Here is a 23,215-nt window from a genome sequence, read left to right as displayed (position 1 = left end):
TACTGCATCTCTTCCTTAAAAGTACAGTACATAAATAACATAAGATACAGTGAATAAAATAAAGTGCATGAACATTGTGAACATAGTAAACACTTTCACAGTGGGCCCAACACAACAGCAGCAGACACGCCAGAGGAGATCCACAACCCGCAGGACAGCCTTTGGTGCTGGGACACCACATTGTCACATACTCTATTGTACTTGCTCAACCAAAGAGTCCATGCCAATGTTTGTCTTTTGCCCTTTCATCTTCTCCCTGAGAGCTCCAGCTATTTTTTGCCTCCCCTGTGCCATTGCTCTATTTCCCTTACGGGGGCTCCACGGGAGGTTTCATGTGCAGCTACCCATACAGAGGCCCGATTATCTTGTGTTCTCACAATTCCTTCACCACCTTGTGTCTCCTCCTTACCTCAACCACGCCCCCCCCTTTTTTTCACCTCCCAGCCACCCTAACCCACATGGATTTGCTTTCGAAGAGGTATTAAATAGAAATGGCCATGAGGGACATTTCTAGTAAATTGGCCATATTCCTAACAAAGCAGCAGCCCGTAACTCTTCTATTTACTTTCTGTTGAACATAGGAATGAGGGTGTGGCGTCAGCGGCTCACGGTTAGCAATTATCCTGATCGTGACTCCCAGTTTTTGTGGTGACACGGGGGGTGCAAGATATACCTGTCAAAACGTGACACCAGGGTCCCTTGGTTACTCTGCATCTCCTTTCTTAAGGGTTCAGTACACATATAATACCATAATACAGTGAATCACAATATCACAGTAAACAATAAAGTTGTGAGTCCAACACATGTGCAACAGGCATTCCCAAGGCGATCCACAGCCCACAGGACAGCCTTTGGTGCTGGGACACCACAAGGGAGTAGTAGGGTTCCAGACTTCTTGCTCTGGAAGTTTGTAATGGATGGCTTTATTTATCATGGAGCAAGAACAGACATCCGCACATAAAGTAGATTTTCATCCAGGGTTGTCAAGGGCTTAGAAAGTGACCAAAAAGTTACATGTACACTAAAATGGTACCAATAAAAAGTATAGTTCGCCCTGCAATCAAAAGGAGCCCTTACACAACTCAGAAAAATAAAATAAAAGTTAGGGGTATCAGAATATGATGATATAATAAAAATGTTAACAAAAGCTGTATATATATATATATATATATATATATATATATATATATATATTTGGCATCACTGTAACCCGATTAACTCTCACAATAAAGTTATCATGACATTTTAACTGCATAACAAACTCTTTAAAAACAAAACCCAAACACCGTGCCACAATTGCATTTAATTTCTATTCCACCGCACAATTTTTTTTGTTCCTTATTACATTATGTGATCCAGGGTGCCCTTAAAACGTACAACTGTTCCAAAAAAAAATAAAAAAATTTAAATCAGCCCTCAGTCGGTTCTACTGCTTGAAAAAAATTTTTTTTTAAATGTTGTGGACATAAGAAAGTGAAGTGTGAAGAATGAAAACATAAAAAACAGCCGGTCCTCAAGGGGATAAAATATGTGTAAGATGAAATATATTATGAAAAAGATGTTTATTGCGGTCAGTACTTATAGTGGATATAATGTATAGTATGGAATTTCTCTTCCTGTCTCATTATTTTCAAATAAAAAATTCATTGTGTTTTTATTCCTCTCAGAAGTAAATTTTCAGGCTCATTTACATGATTAATAAATTTAACTCATTGCTATGGGAAACTGCTCTACTGCTCCTTTGATAAATCTTTTGATAAATCTCCCCCAACCTGTCTGCTCCCTGCTAGGTCACGTAAGAAAAGGGTTTAAGGCCTAGTCAGTATTCTGTTCAAGTTAACCCCTGTAAAGCAAGTAACCAAGCCCTGGCTTCTGTCAGAAGGCTCTGTACCAGTTGCTAGAATCTGGGACTGTTGATGTTGATCATGGCATCGTATAGTGTTTAGTAGGTTTCCATCAAAGACTGTCTCCAGTCCACTATGAGAGGGCAGTGATCTTCAAAAACATGTTCCTGCTGTCACATATGGGCAGAGAAGAGTGAAGCCCTAACTCACCCACAGCCACTATCCCTACCTATTGCCTATCCACCCTAAGTGACGGATCGACAACCACGATGACAAACTCTCCCTGCTAAGTGCTGGGGCAGTGTGGCGAGTGCTACGCTGTGGGCTCTTGCTGAATGAAGCTAGGACAGCCATTGATGTTTCTTCATTAGTGACAGATTTCATGCGTCCACATTTTGGCAAATCCAACACTGAACCAGTTTCACGAAACTTAGCAAGCAGTTTGCTAACTGTAGCATGGGAAATGGGTGGTCTCGTAGGGTGTCCTGCATTGAAATCTGCTGCAATGACCCGGTTACTGCGTTCACCAGACATCAACACAATTTCTATCCGCTCCTCACGTGTTAACCTCGGCGACATGTCAATGGCTGTAAACAAAGAGGAACTTGTAAATAACTCATGAAAGAATAAAGTTACGTTAAAACCAAGCACATCATCGTTTTTCTTGTGAAATTCCCAATAAGTTTGATGTGTCACATGACCCTCTTCCTATTGAAAAAACAAAAGTTGGATTCAAAATGGCCGACTTCAAAATGGCCACCATGATTACCACCCATCTTGAAAAGTTTCCCCCATCACATATACTAATGTGCCACAAACAGGAAGTTAATATCACCAACCATTCCCATTTTATTAAGGTGTATCCATATAAATCACTCACCCTGTACAATTGGTTTTGCAAACAACAAGCCCTTATATGGGTCTGTAGATAAAAAAATAAAAGAGTTAGGGATTTTAAAAGGAGAGGAGAAAAAAACAAAAACATAAAAATGAAAATTAGCCCGGTACTTAAAGAGGTACTCCGCCCCCAGCCCCCATCCAAAGGATAGGGGATAGCATGTCTGATTGCAGGGGTCCCATAGCTGGGACCCCCCCCCGTGATCTCCCTGCAGCACCCGACATTCGTTTAGAATGCCAGCTGCAGTGCCAGAGGCTTGTGACGTCACTCCACGCCCCTCAATACAAGTCTATGGGAGGGGGCGTGCCAGTGATGTCACAATCATCTGGCGCCACATCGCTAGTCATCAGACACGGAGCAAAGTTCACTACATGCACCAGATGACTGGGGTGCTGCTGGGATCCCCCGCAATTAGACATCTTATCCCCTATCCTTTAGGGTAGGGGATAAGTTAGGGGATAAGATGTCTAGGGGTGGAGTAGGTATCCACACACTTTGTGAGGCTGGAGAAAAACGACACTTTCTGGCAATTGCTGGGACGTTGTGGTAAATTAGAGATGCTGAGCTTCAGATAATGGTAAAATAGCGTTTTATTTGAACAGAGAAATGGCTAGACAACGCATTTCGAGGGGACGTGCTCCCCTCTTCCTCAGGTCAGGTGGGGATACATGAGCCATGCATGTCTTATATACATACAGACCTGTGGGCAGGTCAGATGACATCATAGCTGACACGTGTATTAGCCAGTGTAAGCAAACAGACAAACAAACAATGCATGCTGTGTAAAACAATTGCAAGACATCTGACATTGTGGAAATAAGAGTCTTATTACAGTGATGTTGCAGATAGTCGCATGCGGAACATTGCCGGGATGCCGTGTGCACCAGATGACAGGCAAGTGGCCGCAGGCACTCATGAAGATACCGTGCCGTACTTGAGGGGTGACAGGGGTTTTATTCCGGAGTGTACGGCTGGTATAGAGGTAGTGCACAATTTGGGCAGCGCTAAGGTCCTGTGCGCGCACCGGGGGGGGGGGGGGGGGGGCGATCGTTTCCTCGGGGTATGGGGGAGTCAGGGGAGGCCCTGAATTTACCAGTGGGATGCTTTTTAGTGGATAAGTTCCGTCATCTCATTCAGGCCTCGTGGTTGTAATGATCCTAGGTTGTAGATCCAGAACATCTTTTTTACCAGGGCTTCAAATCTGTTTGTTAGATGTTCTGGTACCTGGTCAATCGGAGTGATTGATATAGGGTTGTTGTTTTTTGGGGTGATACCTGCTGCAGTGGCGTGAGTGGCCGTGAAGTTGGTAACTCTTTTTGATATTGGCCCGGTGTTGGTTCGGTCTTGTATGTAATGGTTGTATTGTTCTCCCACATACTGTTTGTTGCATTCGCATTCAATCAGGTATACGATCTACTTGGATTGACATGTGAGGTGTTTCTTTATTGGGAATACTTTCCCTGTGTTGGTGCTCGGGAATGATGTTTCTCCATGTCGGATGGTCTGGCAGCACATGCATCTTGGTGTATTACATCCGTATGCTCCTTTCTTGGCATCTGAATCCTGGTCTTGTTTGGAGGTATGTCGCTTTAATCTGCTCGGGGCGATCATTCCCCTTAGAGTTGGGGCTCTGCGGAATGTGATCCCCGGCACCTTTGGAATGGTACCTTTTTAAGGTCAAAATGGTCTTTGTCCTTAAGGAGTTAATAATGATAGTAATAAAAGCTATGTTTTATACTAACCTGTTCATAGTGGATTTGGTTTTGAGAACATTAATAGTTCCTCTGTAGTGTATTTCTCATGACTGGATGCGATTTTAAATACATCCCTTCCTGCTCTAAACCCACTCCCAACCGAATATAACCCCCCTTTCCCAAAAATGACACTTACACATGTTGTGGAAAGAATGGGCCGTGTGGCCCGTTTATTTAACAACCAATAAATAACAGTTAAATATCTTATACATTTAAACATAACCAAAGTTCACTGAACTTAACCCCATTGCCCTGAAGGGGCCCTATAGGGCACTCCCCTCCCCCAACCAGACATGTGCACCATGGTCTTACCCCTTGTCGCGACCACCTGGCCCAGGGGCACCCAGGTAACCTTCTGCACAATCCCTCGAATTCCTGAGGCCCAGTACCACCACCAGGAGGCCCAATTGAACAATCTCAAACCACTACCTCCCCCAGGACCCTTTCATACGCCTCACTACCGAGCACAACCCAACCTACCAGAAAAAAGGGGTGGGCGGGCGTTACCTTCTGCTTCCAGACGCCAACTGGTGAGTACAACCCCAGAGCACTTCCCTTTATACACTCCCCCCCCCTCCCCTCCAGATGACCTCCCTTTCACCCCACTTTCAGGACACCTGCTGTTGTCCCTTAAAGGAGCAGTGGCAAATTAACCCTTATACCCCCATTATTTTCCCTTTCCTCCTCTAACCCAAATTTTCCTCTACTCCATCCAGAAGGGCCACTAAAATCCCCTTTAAGGCACCACTACGCCAGGGGTTCCCCTCGCTCCGTTTGCTCCCAGTCCATTAGTGCTCCTCCCCGGGTTTAAGTTGGGTTTTCCTTTTGGGTGTTCTTTTTTTTTTTTATTACCACCTATATCGTAGTACAGGGTCATTACAGACTCCTGGTGACACCTACCCTTAAAATGGAAGTGCAGAAAATAACCTGAATTTAGAATTTTCTTGCTGTAGGATGTTCAGTATGTAAATATGATATGGATTTTATCAGTGACCTAGTAAATATCTAGCCCCCTTCTGAACTGATTATGAGTGCATGCACAAAAGTAAATCACACACAGACACACATTGTCAGTGTTAACACACTTCTAGCTGTATTATGCAGTTGTCCAAGTTATATAGTATTGCAATTAGCATAAGTTCCTGCCCTCACTAGGGAGGTGAATATAGATTTGGCATACCATATAAGATATTCTTTCTCTGTTGGATTTTTTGGGAGGCTTCTAGGCGTTGGCCAGGACAGGAATTCTTCTTACACGGTGGGAGGGGGAAAAGCATGGAGCAGAGTAACATGGGGGATGGGCTTTGTGAAATAGTCTTTTTATAATGCATATATATATATATATATATATATATATATATATATATACACACACACATATATAAATCCATTAAAATTCCTCCTTAAAATGACTTTTTTACCTTTCCCTAATTTACATCATCCTAACTCATCTGCCCCAATTCTCAAATGCTTCACTGTACTTTAGATGACCCATGGCTTGTCCATGGACCTCCTTAGCCTTGGACTTTACACATATGGAGTCAGATGCTGTCCCTAAGCTCTGTAATGGGGAATAGGCTTCATCAGTAGTCTCGAAGTCCAAATTAATCCTCACTGGCATGGCATTCTCGGCAGCCTTCTCACACATCTTCTTTAACCCCTTAAGGACCGGGGGTTTTTCCGTTTTTGCATTTTCGTTTTTTGCTCCTTGCCTTTAAAAAATCATAACTCTTTCAATTTTGCACCTAAAAATCCATATGATGGCTTATTTTTTGCACCACCAATTCTACTTTGTAATGACGTCAGTCATTGTGCCCAAAAATCTACGGTGAAACGGGAAAAAAATATCATTGTGAGACAAAATTGAAAAAAAAAACGCCATTTTGTAACTTTTGGGGGCTTCCGTTTCTACGTAGTACATTTTTCGGTAAAAATGACACCTCATATGTATTCTGTAGGTCCATACGATTAAAATGATACCCTACTTATACAGGTTTGAATTTGTCGCACTTCTGGAAAAAATCATAACTTCATGCAGAAAAATTTATACGTTTAAAATTGTCATCTTCTGACCCCTATAACTTTTTTATTTTTCCGTGTATGGGGCGGTATGAGGGCTCATTTTTTGCGCCGTGATCTGAAGTTTTTAACGGTATCATTTTTGCATTGATAGGACTTATTGATCGCTTTTTATTCATTTTTTCATGATATAGAAAGTGACCAAAAATGCACTATTTTGGACTTTGGAATTTTTTTGCGCGCACGCCATTGACCGTGCGGTTTAATTAACGATATATTTTTATAATTCGGACATTTCCGCACGCGGCGATACCATTTATGTTTATTTTTATTTTTATTTACACTGTGTTTTTTCTTTTATGGGAAAAGGGGGGTGATTCAAACTTTTAATAGGGAAGGGGTTAAATGATGTTTATTCACTTTTTTTTTGCACTTTTTTTTTGCAGTGTTATAGGTCCCATAGGGACCTATAACACTGCACACACTGATCTTTTACATTGATCACTGGTTTCTCATAAGAAACCAGTGATCGATGATTCTGCCGCATGACTGCTCATGCCTGGATCTCAGGCACTGAGCAGTCATTCGGCGATCGGACAGCGAGGAGGCAGGTAGGGGCCCTCCCGCTGTCCTGTCAGCTGTTCGGGATGCCGCGATTTCACCGCGGCTATCCCGAACAGCCCACTGAGCTAGCCGGCATGCTTTCGGTTTCACTTTAGACGCGGCGTTCAACTTTGAACGCCGCGTCTAAAGGGTTAATAGCGCGCGGCACAGCGATCAATGCCGCGCGCTATTAGCCACGGGTCCCGGCCGTTGTTAGAGGCCGGGCCCGAACCGCTATGACGCAGGGCCACGCCGTGGCCCCGCGTTATAGATCGGGAGTGGACACATGACGTTCCAGTACGTCATGTGTCCTTAAGGGGTTAAGCAAGGCAACACACAACAAAAGCAAAGATTATCAGGATTGTAAGTATGGTTATTCCTATTTTGGCAAAAGTCTTTTTGCACCCTACCATCCAATCAAAGTATTGATCCCAAGGGTCTGAGATTCCATAATTCTTTTATTTTATTTTAAGTTCTACCAATAGGTCTCCTAGTTTCTTTATGGCTATGGTTACTTTACCATTTGGTCCTGTATTGGCTGGTATATATATGTGCAGCAGGTCTCCCCATATTTAATGGCCTAAGATTTTGGAATGTCATAGTGGATGTGGCACTTAATCGTTCGGCCTGACCTTTAAGAGCATCCACTAAGAAATGTATGAATCTCTGTTGGTTATAATAGATATAATTAATCCAGTCTATATTCTTGTTTATGAAAATCTGGGGTATTATAGACTCAAAGCCAGATTTTACTTGATCTCTAACTTTAAATTAATCTGGGACCCTCTTGGGACTCCTATAGCATCAATATACACATGGGGGTCAAGGCTCCCAGCAGGGGCTGCACATTTACTTCTGGAGTGGGGTTTGGGTTCCTCTGTAGGTTCGGTAGTGAACATGTGTATGGGCATAAGAGCCTTGGATAATGTGCATTCTCCAGTCCACTTCCCTTCTCATTGGCTTCTGAGCTTCATATCCCCAAGTATCCCATACCTTACGGTAGTTAACATTTATTCATCCCACTGGCTAGGCCTATCCTTTCTATATTTTTACACCAAGTATTCCTTTTCCTTATAACATTATCACCCACCAAGATGCTAATTTCACCCCGCTATTTGTTCAGGACACCAATGTTCACCCACTGATTCTCCTCATACAATCTCACATCTAGAGATGAGCGAATCGAAGCTGATGAACCCAAATTCGTTACAAATTTCAGTAAACATTTTATTTGCAATGAATGCGAATATCGCTGCGATTCTATTGCGCAAAACACTTCATTAAACTCCATTTACTGCGTTGCAGGCTCCAGGGCATCCAAAATGGCAGATCCACATGTCAGTACATGGGGCAAGGAACGCTGGGAAGGAGGGAAGGCAAGACAGGAAGGGAAGTATGCGGGATGACCCTGAATCACATGCAGGCTATCAGCAGCCAGTCACCCCTGTGATGTCACAGCGCTATATAATCGGCAGCAATAATTCCGGCTCCTCACTTCATTACAATACACTGCAGAAGGATCATAGGACACAGAGTCTGTGTGTGTTACAGCAGAGAAAAGCGCAGTCCAGCAGCATTTAACATCCTCCTAGTCATATCAGCGTTCTGGTGGACAGAGAGCATTGTTTTTTTCACTGAAAAGGATTTTTACTGCAGCTGCAGCCATTAACTTCCCAGTCACCTTCTTCGGCATAGTATTACAGAGAGGGGCAGATAGCTGTGTGTTGCCTCATACATTTCAACAAGCTGCCTCAACTTCATAAACCTTAGCAGAGGAGGCAGGAATAATTTTTCAGCGCAATTCAGTGTCTTTGTTCCACAAAAAAATATCTGCTGGTTATACTAGTCTGTAGACGGTATAATACACAGCAGTCCATTCCTAATAGTCTTTAACAGAGTGCAATTTTGTGTCTAGTACACAGCTTTTTTTTTTTTTTTTTTTGCTGCAGCACTGTTGTGTACTGCTGGTGTTTTACAAAAATATGTTTTTTTTTAAGGGTGCTGTAGTGCATTTTTCTGCCCTCATAAGTGCATACCGCATAAATACATCTAAGTAGTGTACTATTTTGTACCTGTTAATCTGTCAAGGGCCTACATACTGTGAAAGTACAGACAAAAGTAATCACCGGCTGGGGTTTTACAAAAATACTGAGTTTTTAGGCGTAATGTAGCGCATTTTGCTGCCCTCATAAGTGCATACCACATACCTACATCTATGTAGTGTACTATTTTAAACCTGTTAATCTGTCAAGGGCCTAGATACTGTGAAAGTCCAGGCAAAAGTAATCACCGGCTGGTGGTGTACTCAGATACTTTTTAAGTGTACTGTAGCACATTTTTCTGACCTCATAAGTGCATACCACATACCTACACCTAAGTAATGTACTATTTTAAACCTGTTAATCTGTCAAGGGCCTAGATACTGTTAAAGTCCAGGCAAATGTAATCACCGGCTGGTGGTGTACTCAGATACTTTTTTTAAGTGTACTGTAGCGCATTTTTCTGCCCTCATAAGTGCATACCATATACCTACATCTAATATTACACATCTGATGCTGTTCTAGACAAATACTGTTTTAAGCGTAGTGAAGCATATTGTACTCCCCTCATATATGCAATAAGTATGTCAGGCAGAGTAGTGCCAGGACGTGCACAGAGGAGTGGCAGAGGCCTAAATTCATCAGGCGCAGGCAAAGGTCGCAGCAGAGTAGGGTTGTGTGGCAGCCGGAGTCGCAGCGAGAGGTCTGAGCTCCTGGTGTCAGCTAGCAGTTGTGTCACGACCAGCTACCCAGCAGCCGTAATTGATCGGTTCACTAGGTCATCCACTTCATCCCAAGTGAGGTTCACTCGGTGATCCACTTCATCCCAAGTGACATCCAACACCCCAGTTTACAGTCGGTGGGTTCCTCAGGCTCAACCCTCAGTTGGCATGGCCCTCATGCTGCTGCTGCCACCTCCAGGCTCTGTCATTGTTCTGCTCTATGGTCTCCTCATGCTATGCTACCACCTCCAGGCTCTGTCATTGTGCTAGTCTATGGTCTCCTCATGCTAATGCTACCACATTCAGGCTCTGTCATTGTGCCACCATATGGTCTCCTCATGCTGATGCTGCCACCTCCAGGCTCTCTAATTGTGCTGCTCTATGGTCTCCTCATGCTGCCACCTCCAGGCTCTCTCATTGTGCTGCTCTATGGTCTCCTCATGCTGATGCTACCACCTCCAGGCTCTGTCATTGTGCCACTATATGGTCTCCTCATGCTGATGCTACCACCTCCAGGCTCTCTAATTATGCTACTCTATGGTCTCCTCATGCTGATGCTACCACCTCAAGGCTCTCTCATTGTGCTGTCATGGATACTGCTTAACATAATTAAGGTGCTGGTCCCCAGTTTCAGAAATTCCTTGCATTAGGGTCACTTTCAGGACTCCTGATGCCACCTCCAGGCTGTGCTATTCAGCCACTACATGGAATTCTCATGCTTCAGCCACCTCCAGGTTGTGCCATTCAGACACTATATGGTCTCCCTATGCTGCCACAAACTCCAGGCAGTCATTCAGCCACTATATGGTCTCCTCATACTGATGCAACCTCCAGGCTCTGTCCTTGTGCTGCCATGTGACTTGTGACTCCTTGTAAGATTTGGTCCTTTGTACCCACACTCCGGGGCCCGGGGCACTAAAACTTGGGAGTTAAAAGTCATCATGCTTTTGCCAAGGTCATTAATGAATATATTAAATAGATCAGGACCCAAGATGGACCCCTGTGGTCCCCACTAGTAACAGTCACCCAATCAGAATAAGTACCATTAATAACCACCCTCTGTTTCCTATCACTGAGCCAGTTACTTACCCACTTAAACACATTTCACCCCCAGCCCCATCCTTCTCATTTTATGTACCAACCTTTTATGTGGCACTGTATCAAATGCTTTGGAAAAACCCATATAGACGACATCCAGCGATTTTTCCTGGTCCAATCTGAAGCTCATCTCCTCATAAAAGCTGATCAGGTTAGTTTGACAGGACCGATCCTTCATAAAGCCATGCTGATATGGGGTCATACATTTATTTTTATGAAGATACTCCAAAAAAGTATCCCTTAGAAATACCTCAAACAATTTACATACAACGGAGGCTAAACTAACAAGCCTATAATTCCCAGGGTCACCTTTATTACCCCTTTTAAAATATTGGCACCACATTTGCCATGCGCCAGTCCTGGGGAACAGTCCCTGTTACTATAGAGTCGAAATAGGGGTCTATCTATTACATTACTGAATTCCTTTAGAACACGGGGGTGAATGCCATCTGGACCTGGTGATTTGTCTATTTAGATTTTTTGTAGGCGGCACTGTACTTCTTCCTGAGTTAGACAGGTGACCTGTGCTTCTTCCTGAGTTAGACAGGTGACCTGCACTGGGGAGTTTACCTTATCTTGCTGTATTTCACCAGGCATTTCATTTTCCATGGTGAATATAGTGGAGAAGAATTTGTTTAATATATTAGCTTTTTTCCTGATCCCCGTTTATAATTTCTTCCTCATCAGGTCATTCACACGGGCGTATTTTTTGCAGATTTTGCTACCATTGACTTCAGTGGATCAGAGGAAAATCTGTTATAGTGGCAGATTTGCGAATTCTTCACAGACCTATCAAAGTCAATGGAAGCAAATTCCACAGGAAATAAGCTCGTGTGAATTTACCCAAAGACGTTATACCAGTTCTTAGCCCCCAGTTTGTTGTTGTGACATTGTACAACCTGGACCCTGAGAGGCAAAGACAGTGTTAACCCCTAAGGAGCTGTGCTCGCTTCATATTGGGTGTGTTCTGGGAGCCTGGGACTCATGGAACTCATTCCTAATGGCAGAAATCGGCGATCATGCTGATGTTCACCTTTGACCCTTTATATTCCATAATCAATGCGATTATGACATCTATAGGGAAAATGGAGGTGCTGATGGATTTGGGGGAGGGGGTTTGGCTCGGTTAGTAACCGGGCTATTGGCCTTGCAGATGGTGAAGTTGGTTTCAAGCTTTGCTATGTTGGAGCCTGAGTACAGTATGTAGCACCTGGATTGTGCCTCCACAGAGAAAGTTTTTTTTTAAAGAAACACTTGGCGTGGACTACATCTGTGTATGCGGTGCAGTATACACCAATTCACATCAACCTGGGACATCACAAAGTAAAAGGATCGGTGCAAGACTCAGCCAATGTGGGTAGAACAGTGGAGCTATCCTGTGCTTTGCCAAGAATAATGCTTATCACCACTCCACAGGATAAAATGAAGATTACACTTTATAGGTTGTCATTTATATGTTTTATTATTCCACCAAAATCATGTAAAACCAGCTCTGTGGCTCTAAAAAGTTTAGTAAGCAATCAGTAACCAATAGCACTTATGATGGACATAACATAGATGGATGCCCCCTACAACATTTCAGAATTAAGGCAAAACAAAATATAACGCACCAAGAAGAAGTTATTGGAATCAAATTAAACTTTCTGTGTGTGAATGTAATGATGGTATATGTGATTACAATATTAGAGATGTGATGTCCCAGTATGGGATACAATCCTGTACAATACTTAGGCCCTGTCAGGTAGAGATGTCGCGAATTGTTCGCCGGCGAACAGTTCCCGGCGAACTTAGCATGTTCGCGTTCGCATCGCCGGGCGAACATATGTGAAGTTCGATTCGCCCCCTATACTTTAACATTGCGGTAAACTTTGACCCTGTGAGTCAGAGTCAGCAGACACATTACAGCCAATCAGCAGCAGTCCCTCCCTTCCAGACCCTCCTACCTCCTGCACGGACGCCATTTTACCTTCATTTTACCTTACCTGCATGCCGCAGGCTTAGAAAGTGGAGGGACAGAGAAGCTGCTCCTGCTGTATAGGGGAAGGGATAGCTAGGTTGCTGCTAGTTGGTGTATTCAGGGTCACTTTACTCCTAAAGCACTAGTCTAACATCTGCTTTAAGGACAGCACCCAAAAAAGCCCTTTTTAGGGCTCAAATATCAGTCCGTGTGTCTTGCAACAGCTGGAGGCACCCTGGTTGGGAGGGAACCACTGGTTTAAAGGGGTACTCCAGTGTAAAACTTAAGTTCCTTCAAGCAACTAACTACAGTATTAAAAGGGCTATAAGTTCAGTCCACGTGTCTTGCAACAGCTGGAGGCACCCTGGTTGGGAGGGAACCGCTGGTTAAAAGGAGTACTCCGGTGTAAAACTTAATTTCCTTCAAGCAACTAACTATAGTATTAAAAGGGCTATAAGTTCAGTCCGTGTGTCTTGCAACTGCTGGAGGCACCCAGGTTGGGGACCTCTGCTTAAAAGGGGAACTCCGCTGGCAACCTTTTTTGCTCATTGTCACACTAGTGCAAATCACATTTGGTGTGACAGTTGTTCAAATAAAAAAATAAAAAAATACCTTTTTTGGCTGTGAAATAAAACCAGTGCTGCCTAAAGGGGGGCTCTAACTATGTGCTGCCTAATATGGGGGAATCTATGTGTTGCCTAAAGGGGGTATCTAAATATGTGCTGCCTAAAGGGGGCTCTATGTGCTGCCTAAAGGGAGGCTCTAACTATGTGCTGCCTAATATGGGGGAATCTATGTGCTGCCTAAAGGGGGGCTCTATGGGCTGCCTAAAGGGGGGGCTCTAACTATGTGATGCCTAAAATTTTATGTTCGCGACATCACTACTTTCAGATTGAGTCCCTCATTGTCCTAGGGGCTCTCCTGCAGCGTCTCCCCCATAGTAGTAAGTCTAATGTTATGTATAGTGTTGTAAATATAGTGCATAATGTTATGCACCTTTAACCCCTTCATGACCCAGCCCATTTTCACCTTCATGACCTGGGCATTTTTTGAAAATCTGACCACTGTCACTTTAAACATTAATAACTCTGGAATGCTTTTACTTATCATTCTGATTCCGAGATTGTTTTTTCGTGACATATTCTACTTTATGTTATTGGTGATATTTGCATCCTTTCTTGGTAAAAAATCTAAAAATTTCATGAAAATTTAGAAAATTTAGCATTTTTTTAACTTTGAAAGTCTCTGCTTGAAAGGAAAATGGATATTCCAAATAAATTACATATTGATTCACATATACAATATGTCTACTTTATGTTTGCATAAAAATTTTTACACGTTTTTACTTTTGGAAGACATCAGGGGGCTTCAAAGTTCCGCAGCAATTTTCCAATTTTTCTCAAGATTTTCTAAATCGTACTTTTTCAGGGCCTAGTTCAGGTTGGAAGTGGATTTTAAGGGTCTTCATATTAGAAATACCCCATAAATGACCCCATTATAAAAACTGCACCCCCCAAAGTATTCAAAGTGACATTCAGTAAGTGTTTTAACCCTTTAGGTGTTTCACAGGAATAGCAGCAAAATGAAGGAGAAAATTCTAAATCTTCATTTTTTACACTCGCATTTTCTTGTAGACCCAATTTTTGAATTTTTACAAGGGGTAAAAGGAGAGAAATCACCCTAAAATTTGTAACCCAATTTCTCTCGAGTAAGGAAATACCTCATATGCGTATGTAAATTGTTCGGTGGGCGCAGTAGAGGGCTCAGAAGGGATGGAGCGACAATGGGATTTTGGAGAGTGAGTTTTTCTGAAATGGTTTTTGGGGGGCATGTCCCATTTAGGAAGCCCCTATGGTGCCAGAACAGTGGACCCCCCACATGTGACCCCATTTTGGAAACTACACCCCTCATGGAATTTAATAAGGGGTGCAGTGAGCATTTACACCCCACTGGCGTTTGACAGATATTTGAAACAGTGGACTGTGCAAATGAAAAATTTTATTTTTCATTTTCACGGACCACTGTTCCAAAAATCTGTCATACACCAGTGGGGTGTAAATTCTCACTGCACCCCTTATTACATTCCCTGGGGGGTGTAGTTTCCAAAATGGGGTCACATATGGATATTTATTGTTTTGGGTTTGTCAGAACTGCTGTAACAATCAGCCACCCCTGTGCAAATCACCTCAAATGTACATGGCGCACTCTCCCTTCTGGGCCTTATTGTGCGCCCCCAGAGCACTTTGCGCCCACATATGGGGTATCTCCGTACTCGGGAGAAATTGCATTACAAATTTAGAGGGTCTTTTTTCCCTTTTACCTCTTGTGAAAATGAAAAGTATAGGGCAACACCAGCATGTCAGTGTAAAAAATTTATATTTTTACACTAACATGCTGGTGTAGACCCCAACTTCACCTTTTCATAAGGGGTTAAAGAAGAAAAAGCCCCCCAAAATTTGTAAGGCAATTTCTCCCGAGTACGGCGATACCCCATATGTGTCCCAAAACTGTTGCCCTGAAATACGACAGGGCTCCAAAGTGAGAGAGCGCCATGCGCATTTGAGGCCTGAATTAGGGATTTGCATAGGGGTGGACATAGGGGTATTCTATGCCAATGATTCCCAAACAGGGTGCCTCCAGCTGTTGCAAAACTCCCAGCATGCCTGGACAGTCAATGGCTGTCCGGCAATACTGGGAGTTGTTATTTAGCAACAGCTGGAGGCTCCGTTTTGGAAACAGTAGCGTACCAGACGTTTTTCATTTTTTTGGGGGAGGGGGGCTGTGTAGGGGTATGTGTATATGTAGTGTTTTTTACTTTTTGTTTTAGGTTAATGTTAGTGTAGTGTTTTTAGGGTACAGTCACATGGGCAGAGGTTCACTGCAAGTTTGCCGCTGGAATTTTGAGCTGCAGCGCAAAATTTGCGCCATCTCAAACTTGCAGCACTCACTGTAAACCTCCGCCCATGTGAGTGTACCCTGTACATTCACATTGGGGGGAGGGGGCAAACATCCAGCTGTTGCAAACTCCGAGAATGCCCTTTGGCTGTCCGTGCATGCTGGGAGTTGTAGTTTTGCAAAGGCTGGAGGCACACTGGTTTGGAAACACTGAGTTAAGTAATAAACTTTCAAGTGTTTTACAACCAAACTTAGTGTTTCCAAACCAGTGTGCCTCCAGCTGTTGCAAAACTACAGCTCCCAGCATGCATGGTCTGTCAGTGCATGCTGGGAGTTATAGTTTTGCAACAATTGCAACAGCTGGAGGCACTGAGGTAGGAAAAGGACAATGTTTCCCAACTAGTGTGCCTCCAGTTGTTGCAAAACTACAACTCCCAGCATGCCCAGACTGCCCAGGCATGCTGGAAGTTGTAGTTCGGCAATATCTGAAGGATCAGATGTTGCCGAACTACAACTTCCAGCATGCTTGGGCAGTCCAGGCATTCTGGGAGTTGTAGTTTTGCAACATCTGGAGGTCCACAGTTTGGAGACCACTGTATAATGGTCTCCAATCTGTGCTCTTCCAGATGTTACAGAACTACAACTCCCAGCATGCCTGGACAGACTGAGCATGCTGAGATTTGTAGTTTTGCAACATCTGGAAGAGCACAGATTGGAGACCATTATACAGTGGTCTCCAAACTGTGGACCTCCAGATGTTGCAAAACTACAACTCCCAGCATGCCCAGAAAGCCAAAGGCTGTCTGGGCATGCTGGGAGTTGCAGTTTTGAAACTCCCAGAGGCAGCAGTGAGATCGCTATACGGCGATCTCACTGCTGCCAATGAAGATGCCGCCCTGCTGCTGCAAACTCACCGCCGGGGACGCACCACCCCCGGGACCGCCTGGAGGACGCCGCTCGCAGCGGGAACGCTCGGGACACCGCATGGCCGGGTAAGTGATGCCGGGGGACGGGTAAGGGACACTTAGCAGAGCGGTGTGTGTCCCGATCCCCGTGATCCCGACTCACACACCGCGCTGCTAAGTATTCTCACAGTGAAACACTGCTATCAGCTAGTCAGATTTGACCAGCTGATAGCAGCGATCGCTGGGGGGGGGGGATGAAACCCCCCGTGGTCGCATGGTAAGATGGCTGGCTATCAGTGATAGCCACCATCTTACCGGGCGCTGCGGGATGCCGCGAGTAGCTGCAAAAATGTTCATGACGTACCTGTATGTCATGGGTCGGGCACACCTTCCCACTCATGACGTACAGGTATGTCATAGGTCAGGAAGGGGTTAAAGGGGTACGCCGGTGGAAAACCTTTTTTTTTTTTTTATCAACTGGTGCCAGAAAGTTAAACAGATTTGAAAATTACTTCTACTAAAAAATGTTAAGCCTTCCAGTACTTATCACTGCTGAATACTACAGAGGAGATTCTTTTCTTTTTGGAACACAGTGCTCTCTGCTGACGTCATGACCACAGTGCTCTCTGCCGACATCTCTGTCCATTTTAGGAACTGTCCAGAGTAGCAGATGTTTGCTATGGAGATTTTTTCCTACTCTGGACAGTTCTTACAATGGACAGAGATGTCAGCAGAGAGCACTGTGGTCATGATGTCAGCAGAGAGCACTGTGCTCGTGATGTCAGCAGAGAGCTCTGTCTTCAAAAAAAGAAAAGAATTTCCTCTCTAGTATTCAGCAGCTAATAAGTACTGGAAGGGTTAAGATTTTTTTAATAGAAGTAATTTACAAATCTGTTTGACTTTCTGGCACCAGTTGATTAAAAAAAGAAAGTTTTCCACCAGAGTACCCCTTTAAGGACCTTTGAAGGTATCACCTGTTATGTTCAAATGATATGTTATGTTACCCAGAGAGCACCAGCTAACCAGGTGACCTGCAGCTTGACCAATGGGTGTCTTGCTCTGCCCCCCTTTATAAGAGGGGCAGCCATTACAATCTCTCTCTTACACCAGACCTTTGCTGAGGCACATCCAAGCACAGCCACCTCAGATCCAGTATCCAGGACACCTGGAGGCCTCAAGCCTGCATTTTCATTTCTTCTTGTGGCAAGACACTGTATCTAATCAGACCCAATCTGTGATCAAGTACAAAAGTGCCTTAGATATAACTTCACATGTGGAGTATCGCAGCATTTCAACATTTCTCTCTGGGTGCATTATTTTATGTCTATCAGCGAGTTTTAGGGGCGAACAGTGAAAGTTACTATATTCTTCAGGGGACACAGCAGGAGTTACTATATACTTCAGGGGACACAGTGGGAGTTACTATATACTTCAGGGGACACAGTGGGAGTTACTATATACTTCAGGGGACACAGTGGGAGTTACTATACACTTCAGAGGACACAGTGGGAGTTACTATATACTTCAGGGGACACAGTGAGAGTTACTATATACTTCAGGGGACACAGTGGGAGTTACTATATACTTCAGGGGACACAGCAGGAGTTACTATATCCTTCAGGGGACACAGTGAGAGTTACTATATCCTTCAGGGGACACAGTGGGAGTTACTATATCCTTCAGGGGACACAGTGGGAGTTACTATATACTTCAGGGGACACAGTGGGCTTTACTATATACTTCGGGGGACACAGCAGGAGTTACTATATCCTTCAGAGGACACAGTGAGAGTTACTATATACTTCAGAGGACACAGTGGGAGTTACTATATACTTCAGGAGACACAGTGGGAGTTACTATATACTTCAGGGGGACACAGCAGGAGTTACTATATACTTCATGGGACACAGTAGGAGTTACTATATACTTCTGGGGACACAATGGGAGTTACTATATACTTCAGGGGACACATTGGGGGTTACTATATACTTCAGATGACACAGCAGGAGTTACTATATACTTCAGGGGACACAGTGAGAGTTACTATATACTTCAGAGGACACAGTGGGAGTTACTATATACTTCAGAGGACACAGTGGGAGTTACTATATACTTCAGGAGACACAGTGGGAGTTACTATATACTTCAGGGGACACAGTGAGAGTTACTATATACTTCAGGGGACTGGAGGGGCAAGCTGTGCATAACTAGCTTGCCCCCTGACTGGTGAGCAGTTAAGGGGTTAAGAAATGTACAGGCAAGGTTTTTAGCCCCCTCCCCCGCCTGTAAGACTTGTTGGTAACTATAGTGGTATGTCCCATGGGTGGGGGGGGGGGAAGGAGTGCACCAATCAGGGGTTTAATAGTTTCCCGGGCTTTCAGAGGCCCTCCCCTGGGTATTTATAGCTGTGGTGCCTCCCTTCCCCCCTCAATCTGCCCAGGACCCGGAGTTTTGCCCTCCCTTCCTCCCTTTTTGTATCTTTGTTTATTGTAAGTCACAGCTTGGCGGTAAGAAGACGGTGAAAGCGGGGTCAACCCGGGGTAGACCTCCACACAGGACGGTGTGGCAGCACCTCTCGGGTTGGTAAGAAGCCAATCGGTGTCTTTGTTACAGTTAAATTGTTATTTATATAAGTAATTTTATAAATAAAGCTGTGGCCGATCCCCACCCACGGAAAAGTTAAATTGTTGTTGTGTCAGTTATTATTTAAGTATTTATTGTAGTAAGGGGGAGGGGTAGTTATAGCCTGCTAGGAGCTAATTGTGTCTCAACAGTCACAGTGGGAGTTACTATATACTTCAGGGGACACAGTGGGAGTTACTATATACTTCAGGGGACACAGTGGGAGTTACTATATACTTCAGGGGACACAGTGGGAGTTACTATATACTTCAGGGGACACAGTGTGAGTTACTATATACTTCAGAGGACACAGTGGGAGTTACTATATACTTCAGGGAACACAGTGAGAGTTACTATATACTTCAGGAGACACAGTGGGGGTTACTATATACTTCAGGGGACACAGCAGGAGTTACTATATCCTTCAGGGGACACAGTGAGAGTTACTATATACTTCAGGGGACACAGTGGGAGTTACTATATACTTCAGGGGACACAGTGGGAGTTACTATATACTTCAGGGGACACAGTGGGAGTTACTTTATACTTCAGGGGACACAGTGAGAGTTACTATATCCTTCAGGGGACACAGTGGGAGTTACTATATACTTCAGGAGACACAGTGGGAGTTACTATATACTTCAGGGGGACACAGCAGGAGTTACTATATACTTCAGGGGACACAGTAGGAGTTACTATATACTTCTGGGGACACAGTGGGAGTTACTATATACTACAGGGGACACAGTGGGAGTTACTATATACTTCAGGAGACACAGTGGGAGTTACTATATACTTCAGGGAGACACAGTGGGAGTTACTATATACTTCAGGGGACACAGTGAGAGTTACTATATACTTCAGGGGACACAGTGAGAGTTACTATATCCTTAGGGGACACAGTGGGAGTTACTATATACTTCAGGGGACACAGTGGGAGTTACTATATACTTCAGGGGACACAGTGAGAGTTACTATATCCTTCAGGGGACACAGTGGGAGTTACTATATACTTCAGGAGACACAGTGGGAGTTACTATATACTTCAGGAGACACAGTGGGAGTTACTATATACTTCAGGGGGACACAGCAGGAGTTACTATATACTTCAGGGGACACAGTAGGAGTTACTATATACTTCAGGGGACACAGTGGGAGTTACTATTTACTTCAGGGGACACAGTGGGAGTTACTATATACTTCAGGGGACACAGTGGGAGTTACTATATACTTCAGAGGACACAGTGGGAATTACTATATACTTCAGAGGACACAGTGGGAATTACTATATACTTCAGAGGACACAGTGGGAGTTACTATATACTTCAGGGGACACAGTGGGAGTTACTATATACTTCAGAGGACACAGTGGGCGTTACTATATACTTCAGAGGACACAGTGGGAGTTACTATATACTTCAGGGGACACAGTGGGAGTTACTATACACTTCAGAGGACACAGTGGGAGTTACTATATACTTCAGGGGACACAGTGAGAGTTACTATATACTTCAGGGGACACAGTGGGAGTTACTATATACTTCAGGGGACACAGTGGGAGTTACTATATACTTCAGGAGACACAGTGGGAGTTACTATATACTTCAGGAGACACAGTGGGAGTTACTATATACTTCAGGAGACACAGTGGGAGTTACTATATACTTCAGGGGACACAGTAGGAGTTACTATATACTTCTGGGGACACAGTGGGAGTTACTATATACTACAGGGGACACAGTGGGAGTTACTATATACTTCAGGAGACACAGTGGGAGTTACTATATACTTCAGGGAGACACAGTGGGAGTTACTATATACTTCAGGGGACACAGTGAGAGTTACTATATACTTCAGGGGACACAGTGAGAGTTACTATATAATTCAGGGGACACAGTGAGAGTTACTATATCCTTAGGGGACACAGTGGGAGTTACTATATACTTCAGGGGACACAGTGGGAGTTACTATATACTTCAGGAGACACAGTGGGAGTTACTATATACTTCAGGAGACACAGTGGGAGTTACTATATACTTCAGGGGGACACAGCAGGAGTTACTATATACTTCAGGGGACACAGTAGGAGTTACTATATACTTCAGGGGACACAGTGGGAGTTACTATTTACTTCAGGGGACACAGTGGGAGTTACTATATACTTCAGGGGACACAGTGGGAGTTACTATATACTTCAGAGGACACAGTGGGAATTACTATATACTTCAGAGGACACAGTGGGAATTACTATATACTTCAGAGGACACAGTGGGAGTTACTATATACTTCAGGGGACACAGTGGGAGTTACTATATACTTCAGAGGACACAGTGGGCGTTACTATATACTTCAGAGGACACAGTGGGAGTTACTATATACTTCAGGGGACACAGTGGGCGTTACTATATACTTCAGAGGACACAGGGGCAGTTACTATATACTTCAGGAGACACAGTGGGAGTTACTATATACTTCAGAGGACACAGTGGGAGTTACTATATAGTTCAGGGGACACAGTGGGAGTTACTATATACTTCAGGGGACACAGTGGGAGTTACTATATACTTCAGGGGACACAGTGAGAGTTACTATATACTTCAGGAGACAAAGTGGAAGTTACTATATACTTCAGGGGAGACAGTGGGAGTTACTATATACTTCAGGGGACACAGTGGGAGTTACTATATACTTCAGGGGACACAGTGGGCGTTACTTTATACTTCAGGGGACACAGTGGGAGTTACTATATACTTCAGGGGACACAGTGGGAGTTACTATATACTTCAGAGGACACAGTGGGAGTTACTATATACTTCGGGGGACACAGTGGGAGTTACTATATACTTCAGAGGACACAGTGGGAGTCACTATATACTTCAGGGGACACAGTGGAGGTTACTATATACTTCAGGGGACACAGTGGGAGTTACTATATACTTCAGGGGACACAGTGGGAGTTACTATATACTTCAGGGGACACAGTGGGCGTTACTATATACTTCAGAGGACACAGCAGGAGTTACTATATACTTCAGGAGACACAGTGGGAGTTACTATATAGTTCAGGGGACACAGTGGGAGTTACTATATACTTCAGGGGACACAGTGGGAGTTACTATATACTTCAGGGGACACAGTGAGAGTTACTATATACTTCAGGAGACAAAGTGGGAGTTACTATATACTTCAGGGGACACAGTGGGAGTTACTATATACTTCAGGGGACACAGTGGGCGTTACTATATACTTCAGGGGACACAGTGGGAGTTACTATATACTTCAGGGGACACAGTGGGCATTACTATATACTTCAGGGGACACAGTGGGAGTTACTATATACTTCAGGGGACACAGTGGGCGTTACTATATACTTCGGGGGACACAGTGGGAGTTACTATATACTTCAGAGGACACAGTGGGAGTCACTATATACTTCAGGGGACACAGTGGAGGTTACTATATACTTCAGGGGACACAGTGGGAGTTACTATATACTTCAGGGGACACAGTGGGAGTTACTATATACTTCAGGGGACACAGTGGGAGTTACTATATACTTCAGGGGACACAGTGGGAGTTACTATATACTTCAGGGAACACAGTGGGCGTTACTATATACTTCGGGGGACACAGTGGGAGTTACTATATACTTCAGGGGACACAGTGGGCAGTGGGAGTTACTATATACTTCAGGGGACACAGTGGGAGTTACTATATACTTCAGGGGACACAGTGGGCGTTACTATATACTTCGGGGGACACAGTGGGAGTTACTATATACTTCAGGGGACACAGTGGGCAGTGGGAGTTACTATATACTTGGGGGGGGGGCACAGTGAAAGATAATCATAAATGGGGA

The sequence above is a fragment of the Hyla sarda genome, chromosome 11 (assembly GCF_029499605.1).
Source record: "Hyla sarda isolate aHylSar1 chromosome 11, aHylSar1.hap1, whole genome shotgun sequence".
NCBI lineage: Eukaryota > Metazoa > Chordata > Amphibia > Anura > Hylidae > Hyla > Hyla sarda.
Note: the sequence above shows the minus strand (reverse complement) of the source record.